At 33.6% G+C, this 14,413-nt stretch overlaps 1 long non-coding RNA gene across 1 annotated transcript in view; it reads right to left on the reverse strand.

Moving 5' to 3' along the window:
• Positions 1 to 14,413, reverse strand: part of LOC110269651 — an 18,686-nt gene that overhangs the window by 1,336 nt on the left and 2,937 nt on the right. Inside the window, exons 2-3 of the long non-coding RNA XR_002358414.1 lie at positions 12,894 to 12,897; positions 7,480 to 7,483 (exon numbers count right to left, since the gene is read on the reverse strand). This is a non-coding gene — a long non-coding RNA (uncharacterized LOC110269651). The remainder of the gene's footprint in view (positions 1 to 7,479; positions 7,484 to 12,893; positions 12,898 to 14,413) is intronic.

The raw sequence follows: 14,413 nt of genomic DNA on the forward strand, positions 1-14,413 counted from the left end.
GTATATTCTATGATGGTCTGTCTGAGTTGTCAAAAATGTCATTGGACCATTTTGCAGGAGGATCTCTTCATCTGAAAACCCCTGCAGAAGCTCAGGAACTCATTGAAATGGTTGCAAATAACCAGTTTATGTACACCTCTGAGAGGAATCCTATGAACAATGGGACACCTCAGAAGAAGGGAGATCTTGAAATTGATACTCTGAATGCCATATTGGCTCAGAACAAAATATTGACTCAGCAAGTCAATATGATTTCTCAGAGTCTGAATGGATTGCAAGCTGCATCCAACAGTACTAAAGAAGCATCTTCTGAAGAAGAAACTTATGATCCTGAGAATCCTGCAATGGCAGAGGTAAATTACATGGGAGAACCCTATGGAAACACCTATAATCCTTCATGGAGAAATCATCCAAATTTCTCAAGGAAGGACCAACAGAAGCCTCAACAAGGCTTCAATAATAATGGTGGAAGAAATAGGTTTAGCAATAGCGAGCCTTTTCCATCATCTTCTCAGCAACAGACAGAGAATTCTGAACAGAGCCATTCTGGCCTGACAACCATAGTCTCTGATCTATCCAAGACCACACTAAGTTTCATGAATGAAACAAGGTCCTCCATTAGAAATTTGGAGGCACATGTGGGTTACCTGAGTAAGAATATTACTGAAACTCTTCCCAATACTCTCCCAAGCAATACAGAAGAAAACCCCAAGAGAGAATGCAAGGCCATAACCATGACCAATATGGCCAAACCTGGAGGGAGTGAGGAGGACGTAAGTCCCAGTGAGAAAAGCCTCATGGGATGTCCTCTGGACAGAAAGAAATTCCCCTTTGAGGAACCAAAGGAATCTGAGGCTCAAACAGAGACCATAGAGATTCCATTAAACTTCCTTCTGTCATTCATGAGCTCTGATGAATATTCTTCCTCTGAAGAGGATGAAGACATCATTGAAGAGTAAGTTGCTAAGTATCTAGGAGCAATCATGAAGCTGAATGCCAAGTTATTTGGTAATGAGACTTGGGAGGATGAACCCCCCTTGTTCACCAATGAACTGAATGCATTAATGAGGCAGACATTACCTCAGAAGAAACTAGATCCTGAAAAATTCTTCATACCTTGTACCATAGGCACCATGACCTTTGAGAAGGCTCTGTGTGACCTGGGGTCAGGGATAAACCTCATGCCACTCTCTGTAATGGAGAAACTGGGAATCTTTGAGGTACAAGCTGCAAGAATCTCACTAGAGATGGCAGACAAATCAATGAAACATGCTTATGGACTAGTAGAGGACGTGCTAGTAAAGGTTGAAGGCCTTTACATCCCTGCTGATTTTATAATCCTAGACACTGGGAAGGATGAGGATGAATCCATCATCCTTGGTAGACCCTTCCTAGCCACAGCAAAAGCTGTGATTGATGTTGACAGAGGAGAGTTGGTCCTTCAGTTGAATGAGGACTACCTTGTATTTAAGACTCAAGGGTCTCCTTCTGTAATCATGGAGAGGAAGCATGAAAAGCTTCTCTCAATACAGAGTCAAACAAAACCCTTACATTCAAACTCTAAGTTTGGTGTTGGGAGGCCACAACCAAACTCCAAGTTTGGTGTTGAGAGGCCCCAACCCTGCTCTGATTATCTGTGAGGCTCCATGAGAGCTCACTATCAAGCTATTGACATTAAAGAAGCGCTTGTTGGGAGGCAACCCAATGCTATTTAATTATATCTATTTATTTTCTATTGCTATTTTATGTTTTCTTTAGGTTGATGATCATGTGAAGTCACAAAAACAACTGAAAAATAAAAAACAAAATGAAAAACAGAATGAAAAATAGCTCACCCTGGAGGAAGAGCTTACTGGCATTTAAACGCCAGTAAGAGTAGCAGAATGGGCGTTAAACGCCCAGTCTGGCACCATTCTGGGCATTTAACGCCAGAAACAGGCACCAGACTTGCGTTTAACGCCAGAACAAAGCATCTAATTGGTGTTTAACGCCAAGAATGGGAGAAAGGCTGGCGTTTAACGCCAAAAACAGGCACTAGACTGGCGTTTAACGCCAGATACAAGCAGCAACCTGGCGTTTAACGCCAGAAGTGCACTCTAAGGACATTTTGCATGCCTAAATGGAACAGGGATGTTAAGTCCTTGACCCCTCAGGATCTGTGGACTCCACAGGATCCCCACCTACCCCACCTCTTCTTCTCTCCTATTCACACCCTTTCATAACACTCTTCCCCAAATACCCTTCACTAATCACCTCCATATCTCTTCCCCAAATACTCTTCACCACTCACATCCATCCTCTCTTTCCCAAAAACCCTACCTACCTCCAAATTCAAAATCCTTTCCCTCCCAAATCCAACCCTAATACACGAAACCTAACCGTTTCCCCACCCTATATAAACCCCTCAACACTACCTCATTTTCACACATTACAAACACTTCTTCCCCCCACTTGGCCGAATACACTCTTCCCCTCCATCTCCTCCATTTTCTTCTTCTTCTACTATTTTCCTTCTTCTTTTGCTCAAGGACGAGCAAACATTTTAAGTTTGGTGTGGTAAAAGCGTTGCTTTTTGTTTTTCCATAACCATTAATGGCACCTAAGGCCAGAGAAACTTCAAGAAATAGGAAAGGGAAGGCAATTGCTTCCACCTCTGAGTCATGAGAGATGGAGAGATTCATCTCAAAGGTCCATCAAGACCACTTCTATGAAGTTGTGGCCAAAAAAAGGTGATCCCTGAGGTCCCTTTTAAGCTCAAAAAGGGAGAATATCTAGAGATCCGACAAGAAATTAGAAGAAGAGGATGGGAAGTACTCTCCAATCCTATTCAACAAGTCAGAATCCTAATGGTTCAAGAGTTCTATGTAAACGCATGGATCACTAGGAACCATGATCAAAGTATGAACCCAAATCCAAAAAATTGGCTTACAATGGTTTGGGGGAAATACTTAGATTTCAGTCCGAAAAATGTAAGGTTCGCGTTCAACTTGCCAATGATGCAAGAAAACGTACGCCCCTACACTAGAAGGGTCAACTTTGATCAAAGGTTGGACCAAGTCCTCATGGACATATGTGTGGAAGGAGCTCAATGGAAAGTTGACTCAAGAGGCAAGCCGGTTCAATTGAGAAGACCGGACCTTAAGCCTGTAGCTAGAGGATGGTTGGAGTTCATCCAACGCTCTATCATTCCTACTAGCAACCGATCCAAAGTAACTGTGGATCGGGCCATCATGATCCATAGTATCATGATTGGGGAGGAAGTGGAAGTTCATGAGATTATACCTCAAGAACTCTACAAGGTGGCTGACAAGGCCTCCACTTTGGCAAGGTTAGCCTTTCCTCACCTCATTTGTCACTTCTGCAATTCAGCTGGAATTGACATAGAGGGAGACATCCTCATTGATGAGGACAAGCCCATCACTAAGAAAAGGATGGAGCAAACAAGAGAGCCCACTCATGGACCTCAACAAGAGCATGAGAAAATTCCTCATCATGAAATCCTTGAGATGCCTCAAGGGATGCACTTTCCTCCACAAAACTATTGGGAGCAAATCAACACCTCCCTAGGAGAATTAAGTTCCAACATGGGACAACTAAGGATGGAGCACCAAGAGCACTCTATCATTCTCCATGAGATTAGAGAAGATCAAAGAGCTATGAGGGAGGAGCAACAAAGGCAAGGAAGAGACATAGAAGAGCTCAAGAACACCATTGGTTCTTCAAGAGGAAGAAGACGCCACCCTCACTAAGGTGGACCCGTTCCTTAATCTCCTTGTCTAGTTAATTTTTCTGTTTTCGTTCTCTATGCTTTATTTTTATTTATGTTTGTGTTTTATTACATGATCATTAGTGTCTAGTGTCTATGCCTTAAAGCTATGAATGTCCTATGAATCCATCACCTTTCTTAAATAAAAAATGTTCTAAGAATAAAAGAACAAGAAGTACATGATTTCGAATTCATCCTTGAGCTTAGTTTAATTATTTTTGATGTGGTGGCAATACTTTTTGTTCTCTGAATGAATGCTTGAACAGTGCATATTTTTTGAATTTGTTGTTTATGAATGTTAAATTTGTTGGCTCTTGAAAGAATGATGAAAAGGAGAAATTTTATTGATAATCTAAAAAATCATAAAATTGATTCTTGAAGCAAGAAAAAGCAGTGAATACAAAAGCTTGCAGAAAAAAAGGGGCAAAAAAAAGAGAAAAAGAAAAAGAAAAAGAAAAAGCAAGCAGAAAAAGCCAATAGCTCTTTAAACCAAAAGGCAAGAGCAAAAAGCCAATAACCCTTTAAACCAAAAGGCAAGGGTAAAAAAAAGGATCCAAGGCTTTGAGCATCAGTGGATAGGAGGGCCCAAAGGAATAAAATCCTGGCCTAAGCGACTAAACCAAGCTGTCCCTAACCATGTGCTTGTGGCGTGAAGGTGTCAAGTGAAAAGTCTTCTTTTTATCCTATTTGATTTTCAGTTGCTTGGGGACAAGCAATAATTTAAGTTTGGTGTTGTGATGAGCGGATAATTTATACGCTTTTTGGCATTGTTTTTACATAGTTTTTAGTATGATTTAGTTAGTTTTTAGTATATTTTTATTAGTTTTTAAATAAAAATCACATTTTTTGACTTCACTATGAGTTTGTGTATTTTTCTGTGATTTCAAGTAATTTTTGGCTGAAATTGAGGGACTTGAGCAAAAATCTGATTCAGAGGCTGAAGAAGGACTGCAGATGCTGTTGGATTCTGACCTCCCTACACTCGAAATGGATTTTCTGGAGCTACAGAAACCCAATTGGCACCTCTCAATTGCGTTGGAACTTAGACATCCAGGGCTTTCTAGCAATATATAATAGTCCATACTTTTCCCGAGTTTTGACGACGCAAACTGGCGTTCAAATGCTAACTTCCTGCCCTATTCTAGAGTTAAACGCCAGAAACAGGTTGCAAATAAGAGTTCAACGCTAGAAACAGGCTACAACCTGGCGTTTAACTCCAAAAAGAGTCTCTACACATGAAAGCTCAATGCTCAGCCCAAGCACACACCAAGTGGACCCAGAAGTAGATTTCTACATCATTTACTTATCTTATGTAACCCTAGCTACTAGTTTAGTATAAAAACTATTTTTAGTGATTTATTTCATATCTTTTGGATAATTTTATGTTCAGAGATCACGTTTAGGGGACTGACCATTCGGCCATGCCTGGACCACTTTCACTTGTGTATTTTTCAACGGTGGAGTTTCTACACCCCATAGATTAAGGTGTGGAGCTCTGCTGTTCCTCATGAATTAATGCAAAGTACTATTGTTTTTCTATTCAATTCAAGCTTATTCTTATTCCAAGATATTCACTCATACTTCAACCTGATGAATGTGATGATCCGTGACACTCATCATCATTCTCGCCTATGAACGCGTGCCTGACAACCACTTCCGTTCTATCTGCAATAGCTTGAGCGTTTATCTCTTGGGCTCCTGGTTCAGATCAGAGTCTTCGTGGTATAAGCTAGAATTATTGGCAATCATTCTTGAGATCCGAAAAGTCTAAACCTTGTCTGTGGTATTCCGAGTAGGATCCGAGATGGGATGACTGTGACGAGCTTCAAACTCACGAGTGCTGGGCATAGTGACAAACGCAAAAGGATCAACGGATTCTATTCCAACATGAGTGAGAACCGACAGATGATTAGCCGTGCAGTGACAGTGCATTTGGACCATTTTCACTGAGAGGACGGGAGGTAGCCATTGACGACGGTGATGCCCAACATACAGCTTGCCATGGAAAGGAGTGTGAATGATTGGATGAAGACAATAGGAAAGCAGAAGTTCAGGAGGAACAAAGCATCTCCATACGCTTATCTGAAATTCCTACCAATGAATTGAATAAGTATCTTTATCCTATTTTATATTTTATTTATATTTTAATTATCAAAATCCCATAACCATTTGAATCTGCTTGACTGAGATTTAAAAGGATGACCATAGCTTGCTTCAAGCCGACAATCTCCGTGGGATCGACCCTTACTCACGTAAGGTTTATTACTTGGACGACCCAGTGCACTTGCTGGTTAGTTGTGCGAAGTTGTGAAGAAGAATTGAGATTATGAACGTGCGTACCAAGTTGTTGGCGCCATTGAGATCACAATTTTGTGCACCACCCCCAAACTCAACATCCTCAATAAATCTTGCATTTCCTGTTTCAAAAATAGACCTTGATGCAGGATTGTAAAACTTGTACCCCCGTGAATGCTCAGCGTAACCAACAAAGTAGCAATTAATTATTCTTGAGTCTAATTTTTTTTATGCAGCCTATAATGTCGTGCCTCAGCTGGACATCCCCAAATATGCAAATACTTTATACTGGGTCTTTTTCCAATCCAAATTTTATAACGGGTTTTGTTAACTACTTTGCTTGGCACCCTATTAAGGATGTACACTGCGGTCTTTAAGACTTTTCCCCAGAGTGATTCAGGCAAAGAAAAATGACTAATCATACTTCTCATCATGTTCTTAAGAGTTCAGTTCCTTCGTTCTGCAACACCATTCATGCTAGGTTTGCCTGGCATGTATGGTGTATTGCGGAACAATACCACACTCCTTTAGAAAAAGAGCGAAAAGCCCGGGACGTAACTCACCTGAACCGTCATATCTTCCGTAGTATTTACCACCATGATCAGATTTGACAGCTTTAATTTTCTTTCCAAGTTGAAGTTCAACTTCAGCTTTGTAAGACTTGAAAACGTCCAAAGCTTGGGACTTTTCATGAATTAAATATAGATATCCGTAATGAGAGTAATCATCTATGAACGTAATAAAATACCGTTGCCCATTCCAAGAGACGGTAGGAAATGGGCCACATATATCGGTATGTATCAGTTCTAAGACATCTTTAGCTTTCTCAGCACCTAATTTCCTTTTGTTTGTCCTTTTCTCCTTTATGCACTCAATGCAAACTTCAAAGTCTGCCAAATTTAGAGGTCCAAGAATTTCATCCAACACGAGCATCTGAATTCTCTATTTAGAGATGTGACCTAGACGTTTGTGTCATAATGATGCCGAATTCTCATTTAGTTTTTGTTTTGTACATGTTTGCAGTATTTCATTATTATAGAAATTTAAATCAAGACTATATAGATTATCCACCAAACGGCCAGAGCAAATATTATTTGAATTATAAAAGAGACTGACTTTATTGTTTCTGAACAAACAAAAATAACCTGATTTGTCCAAACGAAAAACAGAAACTAAGTTCTGTCTAAATGACAGTACATAAAATGTCTCAAATAAATTCAAGTAAAATCCACTTGTGGAACATAATCTAAAGGTTCCTATAGCTTCGACTGCAACTATATTACCGTCTGTCGTCACATAGATGTATCTTTCAGCATCAGTTGGCGGTCGGCTCCACAGGCAACCCTGCATAGTAACACTTACATGAGTAGTAGCATCAGAATCTACCCGCCAAGTATCAACAGGTGCATAACTTAAACTAGCCTCAGAACAAACGAAAGTAAGAATCATACCCTTCTTTACATGCCAAGTGGCATATTTGGTACAATCCTTCTTCATGTGTTCTACCTTCTTACAAAAGAAACAAGTTGAAACTTGATCCTGTTTCTTAGCTTTTTTCTGTTGAGAAGGTGCATCTGCAGTGGTATCATGCTTTCTTTTATACTGAGAAGATGAAACCATGTGAGCACTTTCAGTCTTATCTTACTGCAACCTCTCTTCTTCTTGCACACAGTGACATATAAGCTCATTTAGGGACCAAGTATCCTTCAGAGTGTTATAACTCACTTTGAATTGTCAAAGTGTGCAGGAAGGGAGATCAAAATGAAATGCACGAGTAAATTTTCAGACAACTCTAACTTTAGTGATTTCAAGTTAGAAGTAAGATGAGACATTTTCATAATGTACTCCCTTATGTTCCCTTTGCCTTTATACCTCATGGAGACAAGTTTGCTCAAAAGACTACTTGCCTCCATTTTTTTATTCTTAGCAAAGAATTTTTCAACATCTTTCAGAAACTATTTTGAGTATAGCATCTATTAAATCCTAAAGTTTAAATAAAAATAATATCTAAAGTCCAAAAAATAATGTCTAATTTTATTCTCATTTAATTTCAAATGAAAAATAATTATAACTTATTTAATTTAGTATTTATAACAATAAATAAAATAATAATTATATAAATCATTTAATTTAAAATAACATAATTTATAATTAATATATATCCTTATCCTCCATTTTTAATAATATTGTACGAGAATCATGTGTGCTCAAAAGCCAACATTTAGTTTTCTCATGTTTCTCAATTAGGACGGTTATAATTGTGACAAGTATAATTTAATTGGCTTCTTATCTTTTAAAATCTTACTTTTACCCGTTAATTAGAATTTTATGAGATCATCTTATATTTTTCATCTCATATATCTCTTTATCTCTTCTCATTGCATCTTTTTATAACGAGATAATATTTAATTTAGTTTCTGAACTTATATGTAAGTTTTAATTTAGCCTTTAAAGTTTCAGTTATTTTTATTTAATCCCCAAACTTTATAAATATAACTCATGTTAGTCCTTAAAATAATTTTTAACGTACAAACATTAAATAGAACACTGTCGTGAACAGCTAGATGCCACACTAAACTTTATAAAATGATGTCGTTTTAGTTTTGTTACTCAAATAACCCAAAAATAATATCGTAAATGGTGTTTATTAAAATTTTACCTAATAAAATAAGTGATACGATGCCGTTTTTGAGTTATTTAAATGCCAAAATCAAAACTGTATCATTTTACAAGTTTTAACATAATATTTGATAGTCTATAACAGCGCTCTATTAACGTTTTTATACTAAAAATCGTCTCGAGGACTAATATAAGATACATTTATAAACTTTAGGAATTAAATAGAGACAATTAAAATTTCAAAAACTAAATTAAAACTCGTATATATATAAATTTCGGACACCAAATTGAATATTAACTCTTTTATAACTTATAATTTATTTGTACTTTTTTCTTCTAGCTATTGGTAAATAGGCATAAACTTATTATTTTCATCATTTCACTCATTACATACTCATAATAGTTGGAACCTAAACTTCTTTAAAAATTTTAATTCTCAATTTTTTCTTATTTATAAATCAAATAAAAAAATCTAATTTTAAAATCAATTCTCATATCAATTTAATTTAACATATTAAATATTAAAAATATTTTTATTTATAATAAAATATTTTAGTTTTGTCTAACACTTATTTAATCCTCTTTCTTCCCCTTTTTACCCTAATTGACATATATTTCAACGTGCTACTGGGAAGTTGTAAAGTCAGCCACCATTACTCTATTGTCACCATTATCATCACTTGCAGTATTCAATGAGAATATGATGATTAAGTATATATGACCCAAAAAAGTCACTATATATATTACTAACTCAAATATTATATATCTAATGATAATAAAAATAAAAAATTTGAGTAGAAAAATATTTCACAATTTTAACAATTATAAACAAAATTAATGACAAATTTATATGAAGTTATATTAAATGTAAAAAGTGTAAAACAAAAAGAGAAAAGCTCTGGGCTTGTATGCTTTACAAGTTAATTAACGAATAAACCCCAAAAACGCGATGCAAGGTCTACGTTCTTCTTCTTCTTCCTCTTCCTCTTCTTTTTCTTCTTTTCTTTCGTTTCTTGTCTTCTCTTTCTCCTTCTTCTTCTTCTTACTGCACGTTCTTCTTCCTCTTCCTCTTCTTCTTCTTCTTCTTTTCTTTCGTTTCTTGCTTTCTCTTTCTCGTTCTTCTTCTTCTTGCACGTTCTTCTTCTTCTTCCTCTTCTTCTTCTTTTCTTTCGTTTCTTTCCTTCTCTTTCTCCTTCTTTTTTTTGCTGCACGTTCTTCTTCTTCATTTACGTGCTTTTCTCTCTGTTTTCTTTCTTCGTTATTCTCGATTTTCATTGTTTTTGACATCAAGCTCTGAAATCGTTTTTGAAGAAGAAGAAGCAGCAGAAGATGATGAGGAGAAAGAGAAAGAGTTCTGAAATATGTATAAGGTGTACTTCAACGAATTTTGGGTGTATTTCTTAAATCATTTGGGTGTATTTTTGTAATCCTTTAGGTGTATTTCTGTAATTCTTTGGGTGTATTTCTGTAATCGTTTGGGTGAATTCCTGTAACCGTTTGGGTGTATTTCTGTAATTCTTTGGGTGTATTTCTGTAATCGTTGGGGTGTATTTCTGTAATCGTTTGGGTGTATTTCTGAAGTTCCATTATCTTTAAATTTGGCAAGAAAATTGTTTTCATGGAGGAAGAAGAAGAAGAGTCGTTCATAATGCATGGTGAGTAGCGCGCTTTGGAAACAGGAAGTTGTTGAATAACATACGTTTTATTTACTCTTGAATGTGAAAGTGTGTAATGCGTTAATTAAGTGTAATGCGTGTGTTTTATTGGACTTGTAAGACTTGTAAGCCAAAAAGACTTGTATGTGTAGCAGGCCCCAAACAAAAAACACATAAGAAAGGAGACAAATATATCTACGGCAAATATAATTAAACGCCACAATATTCATTAGATCTAAATTTTTGTAACAAAAAAATTTTCATATTTAGTAAACGTCTTATCCATTAGATCTAAATTTTTGTAGCAACATTTAGATAAATATTTAGAATAAGGTGCACAAAAAAATATGGAATAAAATTTGATCTTTAGATTTTTTTTATTTTTCAAAAAAAAGTGGTTATTCACAATAAAAAAATTAAAAAAATCACTTAGACAAAAAATACTAAATTTTAAGAATGAAAAGATTTTATTTTTCTAATAATAATTACAAAAATTTGTATCAAAATTTGATCTCTAAAATTATTTTTTAGAATATATATTTAATATCTAATTTTTTTTATCGTATTTTCAAATTTTTGGTTCCATAAATATTAATATATTATTTTGTAAAATTTAAAATGAAATTGAAATGAAAATTAGGATTGGAAATGCGCTACATTTCAATTTCGCATGCAATCCAACAACGTATTACACAAAAATTCTATATATATAAATGAAGTTTTTCGAAAAAATCTGCTAGTGGAGGAAGACCTCCTAAGGATAAGAGACAGGACTAAAGAGAGAGCTAAAAAAGGATCTTTCGTGTATAATCTTGCATAATTTCGAATGTTATCAGTTTCGGTACGTAGACCAAATAATACAATGCAAGCAAAAGTTCATAGATTCATGGAAATATAGAACAGCATATAAGTTATCATGCTTGCATATCCACCATTTGAGTCTCTAACAATTATTCCAATAATAACATATTCGATTTGACCTATGGACGAATATATATATAGAGGTAAATTCTACCCAATCCTCTCTAAAATAACATGTAAGTTACTTTTTATCATGTGTCAAATTTTAATTAGTCATCATCTTAACCATAGTTAGATTATTTTGTAATTTATTATTTGAGATGGGTAATGATATAATTTCTTAAAATATTAAAACCCCACTTCCGTTAATTGAAGCACATTTTTATTCCTCCATTCTTTCTTCGTCGCATAGCTTCCGTCCTTCCAAGTATCGCCGTCGTGACAAGAAGTGCCAACATCGTTAAATTTTCGTCGTAACTTTGCCATTCTTCCCAGTATAGCCAGTGCTAACCTTATTGCTATCTCATATCCTCTCATTCGATCACTTTCTCTGCAGTGCATCACTTCTTATCAACATAATTAATTGTTAGTTTGGTTATTAAATTTTTTTTATTAAAAAAATATCGACAGTGATACAAAATAACCCAATTATGGTTAAAATAATGACCAATTAAAATTTGACACATCATGAATGATAACTTACATGTTATTTTAGAGGAGGTTGGGTAGCATTCACCACATATATATATATATATCAATTTCAAAATTTCAACTATCAGTTTTATATTATGAGACTCGTAATTCTAATTAACTTTTTATGCAATATTATTAATGATTAAGATTTGATTTAAAAAATGTGACACTACAAAAAAAAAGTGATTTTGTTAAGCGTTACTGAAAAAGGAAAATTAAAAAAAAAAGTGAGTTTGTATGTTAAGCATTATTGAAAAGGAAAATTGTTGGAGTATTTTAGGTGAAAATTTTAAGAATTATTTTGCTAACAATTACTACTTTTAAAGAAGAAAGATTTTGGTAAGAAGATAAAAATTTAAAATATTCAGTATATTTATGGCGTACGTGTTTATTGGAAAAAAGATTAAATTTTTTTTATAAAATTAAGGGTAAATCACACTTATAAACCAAACAGAGCTCAAAATTACACGATTCTGCTAAAAGAAAAATCGTTTCGAATCAGCCTCATTCGAATTATCCATCCCAACACTAATTCGAATCAGACCGATTCGAATGATTAGAAACACACAAATCAGATTTATGTAATTCGAAGCAGTCTCATTCGATTTATGCATGCATGTAAAGTTTTAATAATTCGAAACAAGCTGTTTCGATTTACTCTTTAGTTTTGTTTCTATATAATTCGAATGGGGCTGATTCGAATTACTATACATTGAACTATTAGTCTATTACAAATTTTTATAGTACCCTAAACATTTTTTAAGTCATTTTTTAAAATTATTTTATATGAAATAAAATATTTTTTGTGGTATAATTTAAATAAATTTATTAAAAAATATATTTACTCAAATTTTAAATATAATAATTAAAAATAAAAAGTTCTAAAAGATGTTAGGAATACTATAAAAATTTGTAATGTTTTAGTGACTTAGGTAAATACATGCATGCACTCAAATTTTAAATAAAATACTCTATATAATCAATAATAATTTAAAAATTTAAAAAATTATTTTATTCCATACAAAACTGTTTTAAAAAAATGAGTTAATAAACTATTTAATTACGAGACTTTTTCAAAATATTCATGAGCTATCAAGAATGGGCTGAAGAGTATTTAATGGAATTTGAATTGATAGCTCATAAATATTTTGAAAAAGTCTCATAATTAAATAATTTGTTAGCTTTTTTTAATGCATGGAATAAAATATATTTTTTAATTTTTAAATTATTAATTTTTTTAATAAACTTTTGTTTGAAATAAAATAATTTTTTTAATTTTTAAATTATTAATTATGTAGAATAATATTATATTTAAAATTTGAGTAAATATATTTTTTAATAATTTTTTTTAATATTTTATTTAAATTATATCACAAAAAAATTTTATTCCATGTAAAATAATTTAAAAAAATGACTTAAAAGATGTTTGGGGTACTATAAAAATTTGTAATAGACTAATAGCTCAATGTATAGTAATTCGAATCAGCCCCATTCGAATTATATAGAAACAAAACTAAGGAGTAAATCGAAACAGTTTGTTTCGAATTATTAGGACTTTACATGCATGCATAAATCGAATGAGGCTGCTTCAAATTGCATAAATTTGATTTGTGTGTCTCTAGTAATTCGAATTGGTCTGATTCAAATTAGTGTTGGGATGGATAATTCGAATGAGGCTGATTCGAATTATATAAAATTGTGTCTCTGATAAATCCTGGTAACAATTTTTCTTTTGGCATAATGGTGTAATTTTGAGTACTGTTTGGTTTATAGGTGTGATTTACCCTAAAATTAAAGTAAGTTAACTAGTATCTTTAACAAAACTTAAAAAATGGATCTTTTCAAATTTATTTATTAATTAAGGGAATAAAATGCGATCTCTCATAATTAATTTTATAAGTAGGACAAAAATAAATATAAAAGAAAGAACAATAAAAAAATTAGAAATCACATTTTATATTCTCAATTTTTTTTAATAATTAGAGAATCTATTCCCCAAAACTTATACTTTAAAATGCAGATTTAAAGTCAATATTTTTTTTTGGTGATAGTTTAAAGTCAATATTATTATTAATCTAAGATATCTACCTCCTAAAGAAGGAAATAATAAATAGCTATTGAATTTCAAGTCAATTCATAGGAAATTTTGTACCTGGGCTAGAACGTGACAGTCGTAGAATGCAGAAAAACTGACCAGGAATTGAGTTAAACTCATTGAATGTTGGTACTTGACTTCTCGTTGGATAAATAGTACCAAAGTTTGGGATGATGAGTTAAAAGTTAAAACTTAAAATCATTAAACTCGGTTTTGAATTTTCCCGTTACTTGTCCAATAAGGCAACTGCAGTGTTTTATTTTTGATATAGATATGTGTTAAGGTATAACTAATATGTTACTGTGCTAATATCAATGAAGTATGGATACTTCGTTGAGTTAACGTGTTTGTATGTTGAAAATATTTTAGATACGACACTCATCGATACTCATTCAACACGCATGTTTACTATGTCTAACCGTGTTTTAATAAAAAAAATTTTTTTTCGGACATATTTGGACACACTAAAATACCATTCAGCGTGTCAAA

Source organism: Arachis ipaensis, chromosome B03, assembly GCF_000816755.2.
Source record: "Arachis ipaensis cultivar K30076 chromosome B03, Araip1.1, whole genome shotgun sequence".
In the NCBI taxonomy this organism is placed as follows: domain Eukaryota; kingdom Viridiplantae; phylum Streptophyta; class Magnoliopsida; order Fabales; family Fabaceae; genus Arachis; species Arachis ipaensis.